Source organism: Simochromis diagramma, unplaced genomic scaffold, assembly GCF_900408965.1.
Source record: "Simochromis diagramma unplaced genomic scaffold, fSimDia1.1 OVJJ01000578.1, whole genome shotgun sequence".
NCBI lineage: Eukaryota > Metazoa > Chordata > Actinopteri > Cichliformes > Cichlidae > Simochromis > Simochromis diagramma.
The window spans coordinates 563,639-577,109 of record NW_024387395.1 but is presented as its reverse complement, the minus strand read 5'-3'; the positions used below and the strand labels follow the sequence as shown (position 1 = coordinate 577,109).

Genomic DNA, 13,471 nt, shown 5'->3' with positions numbered 1-13,471 from the left:
CTATATGTATTTATATTCGGTTTCTTTAAAATAATCGAAATCCTTGTAAAAGGGAGTCATATTATGTTAGAAAGCCGTGAGGGCGGAACGCTGGTGGTTGCTCCAGGGTTTCGAGGTGCAGCCCACCTTTCGCTGCTTCCTGAGACACGTTCTGGAGGAAGACAGAGACGCAGCGTGCCTTCCTTACTCTGCTCTTCCCCTGCTTTTACAGGTCGGTAAATGGTGCTCGTACCGAAAATGTTGTTTATTGTTACAATGGTTAACCACGTTAATGTGAATGCGAGAGTTTAAGGCGGTCCGCCAGAGTTATTTGTACGTAAACATTACCATTTACCATATACGGGAGAAACCAGAGGAATGTCCCGTGCTGCCACATCGTGAGCCCCGCCCGTTAGATGGAACGCTCGTGAAGCAGAGACAGTGCACTTCTATGCTCTTTGCCAACTTTTTGTAATGCTCCAATCAAATCAGTTCTGTGAGATGTGAATGTTAATAGTGACTGAGTAGATTAGCTAGTGTGACACAAGCACTCTGAGCAACACTGTGTAGCTAACAGAGGCATGACAAGTTAATTCAACAAGCTGGGTTTCAATATGCACTAAATAGTGATTTTGCCAGTAAATTACTGAAGGGAACAAATGTGATATATTTACCGATGCTGTTATGGAACTGTTTAGCCAGTAAGACACTGTAGAAGACAATGTGATGTGTTTATTGATATGAGTAAGGAATGTAACTGTTAATTAGAGAAAATGAACCAGTAAAGAGAGTATATTTCACTGAGGATGTGAAATAAGTAAATGTAATTGATGTGAATGAGGAAACAGCTGAATAGTATATTGAAAGCTTATGGTAGTGTTTATATAGCATTTGTTTGTGTGAAATAAATCACACTCAGACACGTTCTGGAGGAAAACAGAGACACATGGTGTCTTCCTTACTCTGCTCTTCACCTGCTTTTACAGGTAACATATTTGTCATCATGGTCTTCATCCTTGGAACCCGTAACAAATCTTGGGGGCTCGTCCAGGATTGTCGCCACCTTGCATTTGGGGCTGATCCAAAAATGACATCTGGGATCAGGACGGGAGCTGATGCGAGCTGAAAGTTGGAGCCGAGACTGATCCATGGTCGTGCTGAGTGACCCATCGAGAGGGAAGGGAAGGAGTTGCAGCCATGGCTGAGGGCGGGAGGAAGAGCCTATTCTGGGACATTAGGAGAAGCCTGCTCACCCTGTTGGCAGGAGAACTCTACAAGGTTGCTAAGACGGTGGGTCCAGCGGGCCTCGGTCAGCAAGAGGTCGACGCAACAGACGAGGAGGGCTGCTTTGACCACAACAGTTCTTTCATGTACAGTAAGCCATTGCTTGAGGCAGAAGATGGTGGGATGGTAGACTTGCTAACTTCATTGATGATGTGACTGAGAATCGACAAGTATGTAATAATAGTGAGGATTTAGATTCACCTGTTATACAGACAGTTGCACAAGCTGTGCAACCAGCTCGCCTTTCAAGTGGCATGGGTGATCGTCCTACACTGTAAAAAAAAAAAAAAAGGTAATATAAAAGTATCTTGCTGTATATTTGACATTTTTGTACAGTTTTTCTAGAATATCATTAAATTTACATAAATAGACTGTGATTTTACATGTCGTCTCAACACTGCTGTCCCTAGTCGGTCCCAGCATCGCCCGCCTAGACACCAACTACAGGCGCTCAATTCCACCTGCAGAGCGCCTGTCCATCTGCCTGAGGTTAGTAAAAGTGTTTACTACGGTAGTCCTTTATTGATACCTGTGCTAATATATGCTAAACCATCCATTTATACACTGCTAACATGGATGTGGTATGCTAACAGTGAATGCTGTCGGTGTTTACTGATAGCAAACTGTGGTATGAAGATGACTGTTTATAATATTTCTAGTGATACTCGAAAGGTCTCATCAAGTCCCAATTTAATTCGATTTATGCTGTTATCAGTGTTTGCAATGATTAGGGATGGGTATCGAAAACCGGTTCTTGTTGAGAACCGGTTCCCACTGTTTCAATTCCTTGGAATTGTTTGCCATTTTTGTAAACGATTCCCTTATCGATTCCTGTCGCCCCAAATGACGTCACCAAGTTGCGGAGCGTCACTTACCTGGCAGGAAACACGGCGCGTAAGCGGCTCAAACGCTCAAAAGTTTGGTTATACTTTACGAGAACGGATGACAAAAGGGCAACTTGCAATACTTGCAAAGTAGATATTTCATTTAAGGGAGGAAACACTACGAATATGCAAAAGCATTTGCTCACAAAACACGTGATAACCTTAAATGAATGTCATGTTTTTAATTCCGCTCCGGACTCGTGAATCTCAACCCAGCAGCAGCGCTAACGTTTGCACGTCCTCTCCCGTTAATGCGGCAGGTAAATAATCAACTAACAGCGCATATTATGTTAGCGCGATCTGACTTGTTACAAAACCTGCCATTACTGTGCATTTAGGTGACCATGATGAGACAGACAGACAGAGTCTGGCTCAGATGCTGGCAGTTGTCGCTGCAGTCTACCGGTAGCTAAGTTCTAAGCTAATCGAACTTAGTGTTCCCCCTTTTTAAAAAGAATCGATAAGAGAATCGATAAAGAATCGAATCGTTAAACAGAATCGAAAATGGAATCGGAATCGTGAAAATCTTATCAATACCCATCCCTAGCAATGATAGCATGGCTGTGGTGTCTATCAGTGTATGCTCTCGGTGTTTGCTGATATCAAACTGGTATGAGGACCACCTTGTGTTAATCTTTGTAGTGATACTCACTCCTTTTTTTATTTAGACCTGGTTTAATTCTGGTATAGTTGAATCTTTGTATATAATCCCCACAGCTGTCAGACTCTATGACAGGGGTCACCAGCCTTTCTTAAAACTGAGAGTTAGATAAAATTGTGAACAGTTTGGTTCATCTTTAGTTATATGGTTCTATCTAGCATATTCTATCTTGATAAGCTGTCTTACCACAGATTAATTTTTCAAAAATATTAACAATGATTTAAGCAAGGAAAGGGCTACATGTCAACATACAACTCTTTATTTCTATTAATGTCTTACTTCATTCCTACCTGATTGACATGTTTTAGGAATTATGAGTGATTGGCTCACTGTAGTGGTAAAAGTTGCTACCAATCAAATTATGATATGTTAAAGTTAAAACAAAACACAACTGTTTTAGATATTATCTAATATACATTTTGTAATTATCCTTATAATTACAAAATGTTTTATGTAAGATTTATGTTTTGTAATTTAAAACTGACATCACAAAAGTATTTTGGAATTTGAATAATGTATTTTGTAACTGCAGTACACATAATACTAATTTTGAACAATTTTGTCCAGGTTCTTTGCCACCGGGGGACTCCTTCAGGACCATCGCGTTCAGTTTCAGAGTCGGTGTGTCCACGGTGTGCCAGATCACCCCCCAGGTAGCGACGGCCATCTGGGACTGTGTAGTGGACGACTTCATGGCTGTGCCTTCACCTGGAGACTGGCGGTCCATCACAGAGGGAATCCAGGAGCGCTGGAACTTCCCTCTGTGCTGTGCGGCTCTGGATGGGAAGCACGTCCAGATGAAGGTACCCCATATATCATAGGAGACACACACACTGATACACACTAAATATTTATTTCATTTCCTTTTTTGTGGTGCCCAAATTTATGCACCTGCTTGATTTTGTTTAAACAATTATTGCACACTTTCTGTAAATCCAATAAACTTCTTTTCACTTCTCAAATATCACTGTGTGTGACTCCTATATGATATATTTAACTGACATTTTTTTTATTGTAACAACCAACGAGGAAAATAAGGAAATACAGGAAAATAATGGCTATTAACAATGTTGCCCAAACTTTTGCATCCCACTGTATCAGTATATTTTGTCATTAGTATAATATGAAATAAATTCTACATGTATCAAGTCGTGTGTCATCATTTGCTGTGTAGTAGAACTGAGACATTAGTCATTATAAAAATTTATTTGAAATAATATTAAAATTCTCAAAGAGAAAAACATTAAACATAAATTTATAAAATAAGTATTTACAGAGAGACAGGAATCCTGCTCTTGCTCTTGAAGGCGGTCGCACTTTTCTCCTCTCCTCCTCTCCCTTAGCTTCCCTGATTAGCCTCTTGTGTCCTTGTCTAGTCACGTGTTTTTTTGTATCCCCCCCTCCCCCTCCAAACGCCTTCGACGCTTATTCCCTTCCGATGCTGACAGTGGATCAAGGAGACCAGCGCATAGGCTGCAGGCCCGGATGTACTGTCTAAATCAGCTGTCTCTCACCGTTTACCCATCCCTGTTGCTTTTCATGTTTTTTTTTTTGGTGTATTAAGAGCTTTTCTTTGTGCAGAGGTGTTTTTTTTCTGTTCTCAAACTGATCTCCCTGTTGGAGCTCAGTCTGGGGGGAGTTATTTTTTCTCCTTAATCTTTCCTCATGTGGTGCATTTTCCATTTTTATACCTCTCTGACCTGTCTTCCCCATGTGATGTTTTGTGTAATGTATGTATGGTCGGAGGGTAAGATGGCGCCGCCGTTGCATGCAATAGGTTGGCAGCCTTATGAAATTTCCCCTTGTGGGACTAATAAAGGTATATCAAATCAAATCAAAATAAAAAGGACCCAGCTGCTCTCCAGAGCAGGAACAAGGCTGAGGAGGAAATGCTCAATTGGAGACTGGCGTGGCCTCTTCAGGGACTCCAGGATGGCCAGCTCCACCGCCGATGGACCACCCTGGGACCCGTCCCTCATCTGCCTCGGAGCTGTCCTCCTCTGTGGGCCTGTAAAACATAGCACAAAACACAAAGAAATGAGAAGGCTGCTACTAGATTTTCATTTCAACATTGAAAAAAACAAAAAACAGGATATAATCAGATTGGTTGTAGACATTTAGTAAAGGTGATCACAAGGGAATCCCACCGACTAAAAAGCTATCAGTGCTTGCTGTACATCTAATGCTACAATTACATACCTGTGGGTGCAGCAGCAGGAGCTCAGGGACTGGGGAGCCAGGAGAAGCAACAGGGGATGCTCTGCTGCAGAATCAGTTGGTTCTATCAAGACAATATTAAATGTCAACAGGTTGAATATAATAATCATAGAGAAAGTATGTACAGTGGTCCCTCTTTTATTGCAGCAGGGGTTCTCAGAATAACAAGCCCCTCGCCACGCACTTTATACACTTTTTTCCCCACACACATGAACATTGGTCACAGGTCTCACAAATTGATTCTCAAAGTGCAAACCTTTGTAGATTGCAAAACGTAAAAGTATTTTTATGCCGCGTTTTGTCTTCATCTGCCTGCCACTTTCGTGCGCCTTTTTCCCTCCCGGTGCAGGTGTCTATTTCCAAATGAAGGTCATAGTTATGGGTGTTTTTGTGCTGTTTTTTCTATTGGACGTGATGGTTATCAAAACCAAACGTGATAAATTTGGCAAGCGCAGGAGACACAACACGGAGATTTGTCAATCAGGCTGCAGAATGCAATGCTGTACTGTGCAATAATAAATCAGCGAAAAAGCGAGGCAGAAATGGCGTTAAAAACGCCGTTTAATTATTCAAAAAACGGCGTTCCGTTCCGACAAACACCGTTTTTTCCGACTCTCACATGGCGCCCTGAATGCACCATCCGAGACACGTAAAAAGCGGCGTTCAAAGACAGACGGAAACGCCGTTTTTTCCACCACTCGGCAGAAAATGCCGTTCAAAGATGCATAAAAACTACGTTTTTTACGGCGTTCTGTGCCAGTGTAACGGGTGTATTAACAAATAATTTATATTTCACCAAAGATCCATCCTGCAGTGTTATCTTGCTTTGTCAGTATTGGTTATGTATATGTGTTTATTTATATATGTTTATTTTCTGTATTTATATTTTGGGAGCTTTTATTTTGTTTGTGTGACCTTTGACTTCCCACGAAGTCACTTCCTGTAGCTGCGCGCTATTTTCCTCAGTCGCCTAGAGGCCCCGCTGAGGAGAGGTGAGTGTACGCTAGTGTTCTCAGTTACAGAGCGAATAAACACAGTTAAAGTAACTAAAAGTAATTCAAACACTGCTCGTTCCCTTTGTGCATTTTGTCTCATAGTTCTGTTTGATGTTTTAGTGTGAATTATTGTTTCTCTGTCGAGTGCAGCACTTTCTTGCAACATGCTAGTTAGCATGTCTCAGATGAGAGCATAGGAGCATGCAGGTGGCTTCTCATGTGGTCCGCTATCCTTCTCTCTCCCTTGAAGGTGTTCATGCAGAAGTCCAGTAAAGTGAAGTTGCTGTACTGTTTTGTTTTTATTTTAAACAGGTATGTGAGCTCCCTCTTTTATTTTTGTGTCATGTGAACTGGTTATATCTTCTGCTTGTTTGTGATTCATGTTCACTGTTTCAACTTACTGTAAATATGTAAAATTGCCACTGGTAAATGAAGTCTCCCTAAAGTATAATTTTGTTGATGAGGTAATTGTCACTATATGTTCACGATGCAGTGCATTTTTGTTTGTTATATATGAATATAAATACATTTTAGCAGTATTATTTGGTAATTGGATTTGTTGTAATGTTGCACCTCAGTCGCCTAGAGGCCCCGCTGAGGAGAGGTGTTCATGCAGAAGTCCAGTAAAGTGAAGTTGCTGTACTGTTTTGTTTTTATTTTAAACAGTTCTGGGAGAATAAATCCACCCAGCTGGCAAAGTGAGAGCTGACTCCTCTGGTCATTCGCACAACACAACGCAGAGAACTGACGGCAATAAGAGTTTAAGGCCAGACCGGCTACACCAGCTGTAACGGCGTTTAAACCGGCGTTTTATTGAAATTATGCAGGGCACTCCCCATGGTTTCCTCATCCAATTACTTTCAACTCATTTCACCCAATCAAAGAAGAGGAAGTGCAGACCACACTAATGCATCACCGATTCACCTTGCTGCTAAGTGATTGCCTATTCGGTACCAGTGCTTGTCACAGTATTGACTTGTATTATAATCCCACTATGCATTTTGATGTGTTTAAGGCATGATCGAGCAAACAAACGACAGAATACTTGTTCTGAAACCTTAACTGTATTACCTGTTATGGCAGCTAACATTTCATTTCTGAAAGAAGCTCAGAAATGAGCATTTCTGAGCTTCTTTCTTACTTTCCTCTTTACTTCTCTTAACCTTTAACTTATGTCTTAGCAATCAGATTCTGCCATCATGCATTACCGCTTCGTACTAGTTATGTTGACTTTTCTCTTCTTTTGTCTCCACTTTTTTTTACCTGTATTTGGACACTCGCAGTGGCGTGTCTAGAAAATTTTTGTTGGGGGGGCCGGATAGGGGCACAGATTTGGAGAAGGGTGGCAGATGTAATTGGCAAATAATGTTAAAAACAATTCTACCAACCGTTAAGCATAATTCAATAACCCTATAAACCTAATAACCGAATGCGCTTTTAACTCTTATTAGAATGAGATTTTAACCACTACGGTGCAAAGTTTTTAGATACTGCGTTGATAAAGTACAAGACATATAATCAGTGCTTTGTCAGTGTTTATTCAGCATTCAAGGACAGCAATATTTGCATAGTATTTTTACTGACATATAGTGCACATATGTTTTGGGCAAAAACATTTTTGAATATTAAAATACGAACATTTTTAACATACAATTGGCAAATTAGCCAATGCCAATGCAAAACTTTATCTGCCTATTTAAAAAAAAGTAGATAATCTTATTACAAACTGGTGTTTGATTTTGAAACAAGAAAAAAGTGGAGAAACAACTGAAAAGACTAACATTTGAATAAAACCTGAAAGCAAGTAAATACTTTCTATGCTGCGTTATGGTAAACTTTGGTAATATTGAGAACAACACTGACTGATGATGAAATACAGTCAGGTGGCATGGTGACACTGCCAGTATTAACCCAGGGCTGGACTGGGACAAAAAATCGGGCATTTTGGCTACAGACCGGCCCACCAGGTATTAAAATCATAAAGCCTTTGAATGAAAACAAACACTGTTGTGACAGTGATGCACACTGTCTTGTTGGTATATGTATGATTTCTATAAATTTTAAGTCAGATAAAAACTTTGTTCGCAAGATTCAGGTAATTATTTAATAACAGCTAGATATTTTAAATGAGAATAAGAAAGAAAAGTATTTCTTTGTGCCCCCCTTTCCCTGTTAATGCCCTACCTGGCCCCCTGGCAAAACTTTGCTAGACCCGCCCCTGCACAATTACCAGCTGTCAGCTACCTAAAAAAGGATCCTGGGGTTATTTGTCTCTCAGAAACAGTTCTTAACTTCCCTTCAACTCATCCATGTCACCTAAAAGGTAAACCTGTTTCCCCATCACCTGTTCAGCTCTGATGATTCAGTAAGGACATCTCCTGGTTTCATCTGCATGTTTCCCTCTCACCACATATCCAAACCGACATCATGACCAGCAGCTTTACAGCTGTGGCTCCAGCAAACATCAGCTGATACTAGAAATTAATATTAAATAAATTCTAACAACAGCTGATCAAGCTTAAACGTGCTGCTGTTGTTTAGCGCGACATCCGCTGGTTTCCTCTTTCTGGCGCAAAGTGGGCAATAAACAAACAAGAGAAAAGCCGATCAGCTGATCATTGATCAGTTTCATGATTGAAGTAGCAACAGGAGAGGCAGGGGGAGAGAATGTGAGAAGAAGAGGCAGCTGTGCAGCGTAACGACAGAATAACTCCAGCTTTGTGTCTTTTTTTCATTATAGCGAAAGTCCGGGACAAACTGCGTCTCTTCTCAGCTCAATACGAAACGTGTAATATTTTCTCTGAATGAGGGACCATTCCATTTTTTAAGGAGCCTTTGGCAACTCTACTAACTAACCTTGAATGAATGAATGTCTTTATTCGAGCAACCAAATAATAAAGTTATTGTAATGTACAATTACACAAAAAAACAAACAAACAAGTGTAGCTCGAAAAGGAGTGGGATGAAGACAAGCTTTTTAACTCCCACTCCTACAATCTTATCTGAGTTTTAAATTTTGTAGTTGCGCACCTTATGAATAAAATAAAGTTCACTATCAGTAACATCATAGCACCCACTCAGCTGTATAGAAACTCCATCATGCTAGCTAGAACGCAGTACGAGTTATTGTAACTGACTGTAAAAAGTCAGCACAACAAAAATAAACTCCAACTAAACTTGGTTTATATCTGACCCAGATAGACTGCAGGTCACAACTTCTTACCTGAAGTTCAGTTCACCTGACACTTGGACCAGCGGCCACCTTGGGTCTCTCCTCCTGCCTCACCTTCCCTCATCCACCTGCTGGCTGCTGTGGAAGCTCCGCCATAGCCACCACCAAACAACTGAGTTATTTTTACACATTTGCCAGCATCTGGCCAATCCACCACCTCTCATTGTTCATGCCATTACAAAAATTAATAAATAAATAGGTCACCAGCCCACCGGGCAAATGCCCGGTATGCTCGATGGCCAGTCCAGCTATGTTAAACTGTTAATCTTTCGCCGAAAAACTGTTTTCTGCGGTGCCGTCTTTCGTGCTTGGCTCTCGTACCTTTGATAAGATGATGCTCATAGCGCAGAAGCTGATGCTGCATTCATTTACACTCGGATATCTGAGCTTCACTGTGAAAACGTAATCATACATTTGATATTTCATTGGATTTTATTGGGTTTTTTGGGGGGGTTTTGTTTTTTTCTTTCTTTTTTTCTCTCTTTTCTTTTCTTTTTCTTTTTTTTCTTTCTTTTTCTTCCTTCTTCCTAGAGGGCTGTGCATCTGCATCCAGGATGCCTCTTTGCTGATTATCTGTGTTTAAGCAGACAGGAGGGCCCTCATTAATTTATTGCTATTCATAAGAATGCATTTCCCCTCTTTTCCAATTAGAGTTGGTTCTATGCTGGGATGGATTTGTGCTGGAAAAACCATCTGCACATTTAAAAGCCACAAAGCAATGTAAAAAAAAGTTATCTTTTGCTTGTATACTAGCAGAAGTAAGAATTTAGAAATCCAGGAAGTGGAATCAAAATCTGTGGACAGTTTGATATTGTTTGTAGTGTCACAACACAGGCAGTGGTGGAGTGACATTTTTTATTTTTTATTTTTTTATTGTATCCAGGGAAATTAACCAAGATCAAACATGGTGCCTTTAGCAGATAGGCTGATGTCAGTTGCCAGCGCTGACTTGCTGGTGTGTTTGGCTTGTTGCACCTGGCTTAGTGTTATTTGAGCTGATGGCAGCCAGAGTCACTGTCCTCTTGTATGGTGCTAACCAGCACTGTTCACAGCTCTGCATTCATTAAAGTTTATTAGGGATACAGATACATTCAGATGGAGATTTAATAATTGGGGATATAATTAAGTGTGTCCCCCTCTTGTAGTCAGCAACTAATTAACAAAAAAGCTGTCATTAAAACCCAGTCATAACACGCCCACATACTCTAGATGATACTCTAGATAAAGATTAATGATAAACCTTCATAAATTTGAGTTGAAGTTTATTTGCCATATTATGGAGGAAAAAAATGTTTGGTTTGTACGTCTACATCTTTATTAACAAATTTAATTACAACACTCTCCGGTTTTAAGATTAGGCTTAAATTTTTCCTTTTTGATTAAGCTTATCGTTAGAGTCGAATCAGGACCAGATCAGAACCCTAGGTAGCTGGAAGATTCCCATAATCCACTGAGTGTTTCTTTATCACTTAACTCTTTTCACTCCACTTTGTATTTAATTATTATTTTAATTAATTGTGTCTTTTGTACTCTCCCTCCCCTCACCCCAAATTGGTCGGGGGAGATGGCAGCCCTTCCCTGAGCCTGGTTGTGCCAGTCATTTCTTCCTGTTAAAAAATGAGTTTTTTCTTCCCACTTTCCGAGTGCTTGCTCATAGGTTGGTCCATTCATTGTTTCTGTTACTGTAGCGTCTTTACCTTGGAATATAAAGGACTTTGAGATGACTGACGGTGTGATTTGGTGCTATATAAGCAGTGTTGGTCAAGCTACATGAAAAAAGTAATCAGTAACTAATTACTGATTACTTCCCCAAAAAAGTAATCCTGTTACTTTACTGATTAGTTATTTTCAAAAGTAATTAATTACTTAGTTACTTAGTTACTTTTTAAAAACACGATTTACAACCTGAATAGGTGATAAAGCGATAGATCTCTCAGCCCAATTCTACTTTTTCTACATAATCCATCATACAAAATGTAATCAAATGGAAAAGTCCCTTTTTAAAACTTGTTTTATTAGTTTTAATCTTTTAACTTTATGCATCAAGCAAAAATGTAATTATATGCAACATTCACTGACTGGAAGAAATTTGTTTAATATTTAAACCTATTTTCTGCACATTCCAGCACATAAATTTATTTTTTGTGTGTGTTTACACTCAGTCTTTCAAATAGATGCAAGTAAAACACAGCAGAAAATAAATAAAGTCAAAGACTCAGCGGTCCTGTTGCTCTATTTTCACCTGTAAAGCAGGAGCAGGGTAGGCGGAGGTTTACCCTAGTGCAGGTGTGCCGCAGCGGTCAGTGGAAGGATATGGCAGCTCTGTGAATTTCCCATTACATCGTTGCGCACTCGGTGCTTGCTTGGAAGTTTAGGGGGTTTTTTTTCGCTGTGAAAAGAAGTTTTCTTCCCACGCACAACGGACACTAATGTTTTTGTCACTTTTTATGGAATCAAACTCAAAGTAAGGTCAGTACTTCCACGCTTTAAACGCTGCACGCTCGTACTCTTTCCAGTACTCGATATGTTATCCATTGTTGATCTGCACACAGCTGTTGTCACAAACGTCGCACGTGCTTACGTCACTGTCATGAGACATTCTCGCAAAAAAAATCACGGTTTTAGTAATGCAGTAACGCAGCGTTCCTACGGGAAAGTAACGGTAATCTAATTACCGTTTTTGCAATAGTAATCCCTTACTTTATTCGTTACTCGAAAAAAGTAATCAGATTACAGTAACGCGTTACGCGTTACTGCCCATCTCTGTATATAAGTAACAACACTGAAAACTAAGAAATTGATTTGGACAAATTCGGAAAAAAGTGCAGCAGTATTAAACGGGCCGTATGGCCAAAATGCTTTACAAAATGCAAAATAAAGCACAATAACTGTAGGAACTGTGTAAACAGTATTTAACTCTACGTTGCTGTGGGTGTAGTCAGTGCGACTGTGAACATGTGAAAAAGATCATTTTTGCCAGTGGCCACCCCGCTGGACACGCCACTGCGAGTGGGTAAGTGCAGGCTAAGAAGATCTGAAATGTAACCTGGAGCCAAACCATGTAGAGCTTTAAAAACAAATAGTAAAACCTTAAAATCAATTCTATATTTAATTGGCAGCCAATGTAGAGATGCCAGTATCGGAGTAATACTCTCTCTCTTTCTGGTACCTGTCAGGAGGCTTGCGGCTGCATTTTGAACAAGTTGCAGGCAGGTCAGACTTGAGTGACAGATGCCTAAATAGAAAGAGTTACAATAGTCAAGACGTTATGATATGAAAGCATGAAAGCATGGATAACAGTTTCCAGGTCTTTAGATGACAGAATATTTTTGAGTTTAGAAATGCTCCTTAGTTGGGAAAAACTGAATTTATTTGCTTGTCCAGCTTGAGAGTGGAATCAAAAATGAAACCAAGATTTTTTACATGGGATGTACATTAGCTGATAGTGGGTCCAAACTGTTTCTAATGAGACTAATAGAGTCCTGCTTACCGAAGATTATAATGTCATTTTTTCATGATTTGGAGTGTCTTGGCGACATACATTGCTGGATGTCTCTGATCTTTCTCAAACTGAGAATTTCTGCAGTGTACTATCAGCACCTGGTTTTAGAGAAAGGTAGAACTGTGTATCAAGTGCATAAGAGTGGTAGGAGATCTGGTGTTTATGAAAAATGGAGCCTAATGGGAGCATGTATAAGGAGAATAAGACAGGGCCCAGAACAGAGCCCTGAGGTGTTCCACAAGTGAGTGTAGCTGGGGAAGAGTATTTGTTACCCAGCATCCCAGAGTATGTTCTGCTCTCCAGGTGAGAGGCAAACCATTTTAGAGCAGATCCTTGAATGCCGACATGTCTTTAGACGATTTAATAGGATTGTGTGGTCGACAATCTCAAATGCTGCGCTCAAGTCTAAAAGAATTAAAACTGTACTTTTTCCAGAGTCAGCAGCTAAAAGCACATCATTGGACACCTTCAGTAGAGCAGACTCTGTGCTGTGGAAGGCTCTGAAACCAGACTGATATTTATCCAGAGTATTGTGCATGTCTAAGAATGAGGATAATTGGTGGAGGACAATTTTCTCAAGAACCTTAGACAAGAATGGCAGCTTAGAAATGGGTCTAAAATTGCCAAGAACTGATGGATCCAAATCAAGTTTTTTAGAAGTGGCTGAACAACAGCTTATTAAAACAAGTCAGGAACAGTTCCATTTGAGATAATGCC

At 40.1% G+C, this 13,471-nt stretch overlaps 1 long non-coding RNA gene across 1 annotated transcript; it reads left to right on the top strand.

Annotated features, from left to right (window-relative positions):
• Positions 1-5,907: 5,907 nt before the first annotated feature.
• Positions 5,908-6,722, top strand: LOC120720332. Its single transcript, XR_005692892.1, has 2 exons — positions 5,908-6,017; positions 6,271-6,722. It is a non-coding gene; the product is annotated as an uncharacterized LOC120720332 (long non-coding RNA).
• The last annotated feature ends 6,749 nt before the right edge of the window (positions 6,723-13,471 follow it).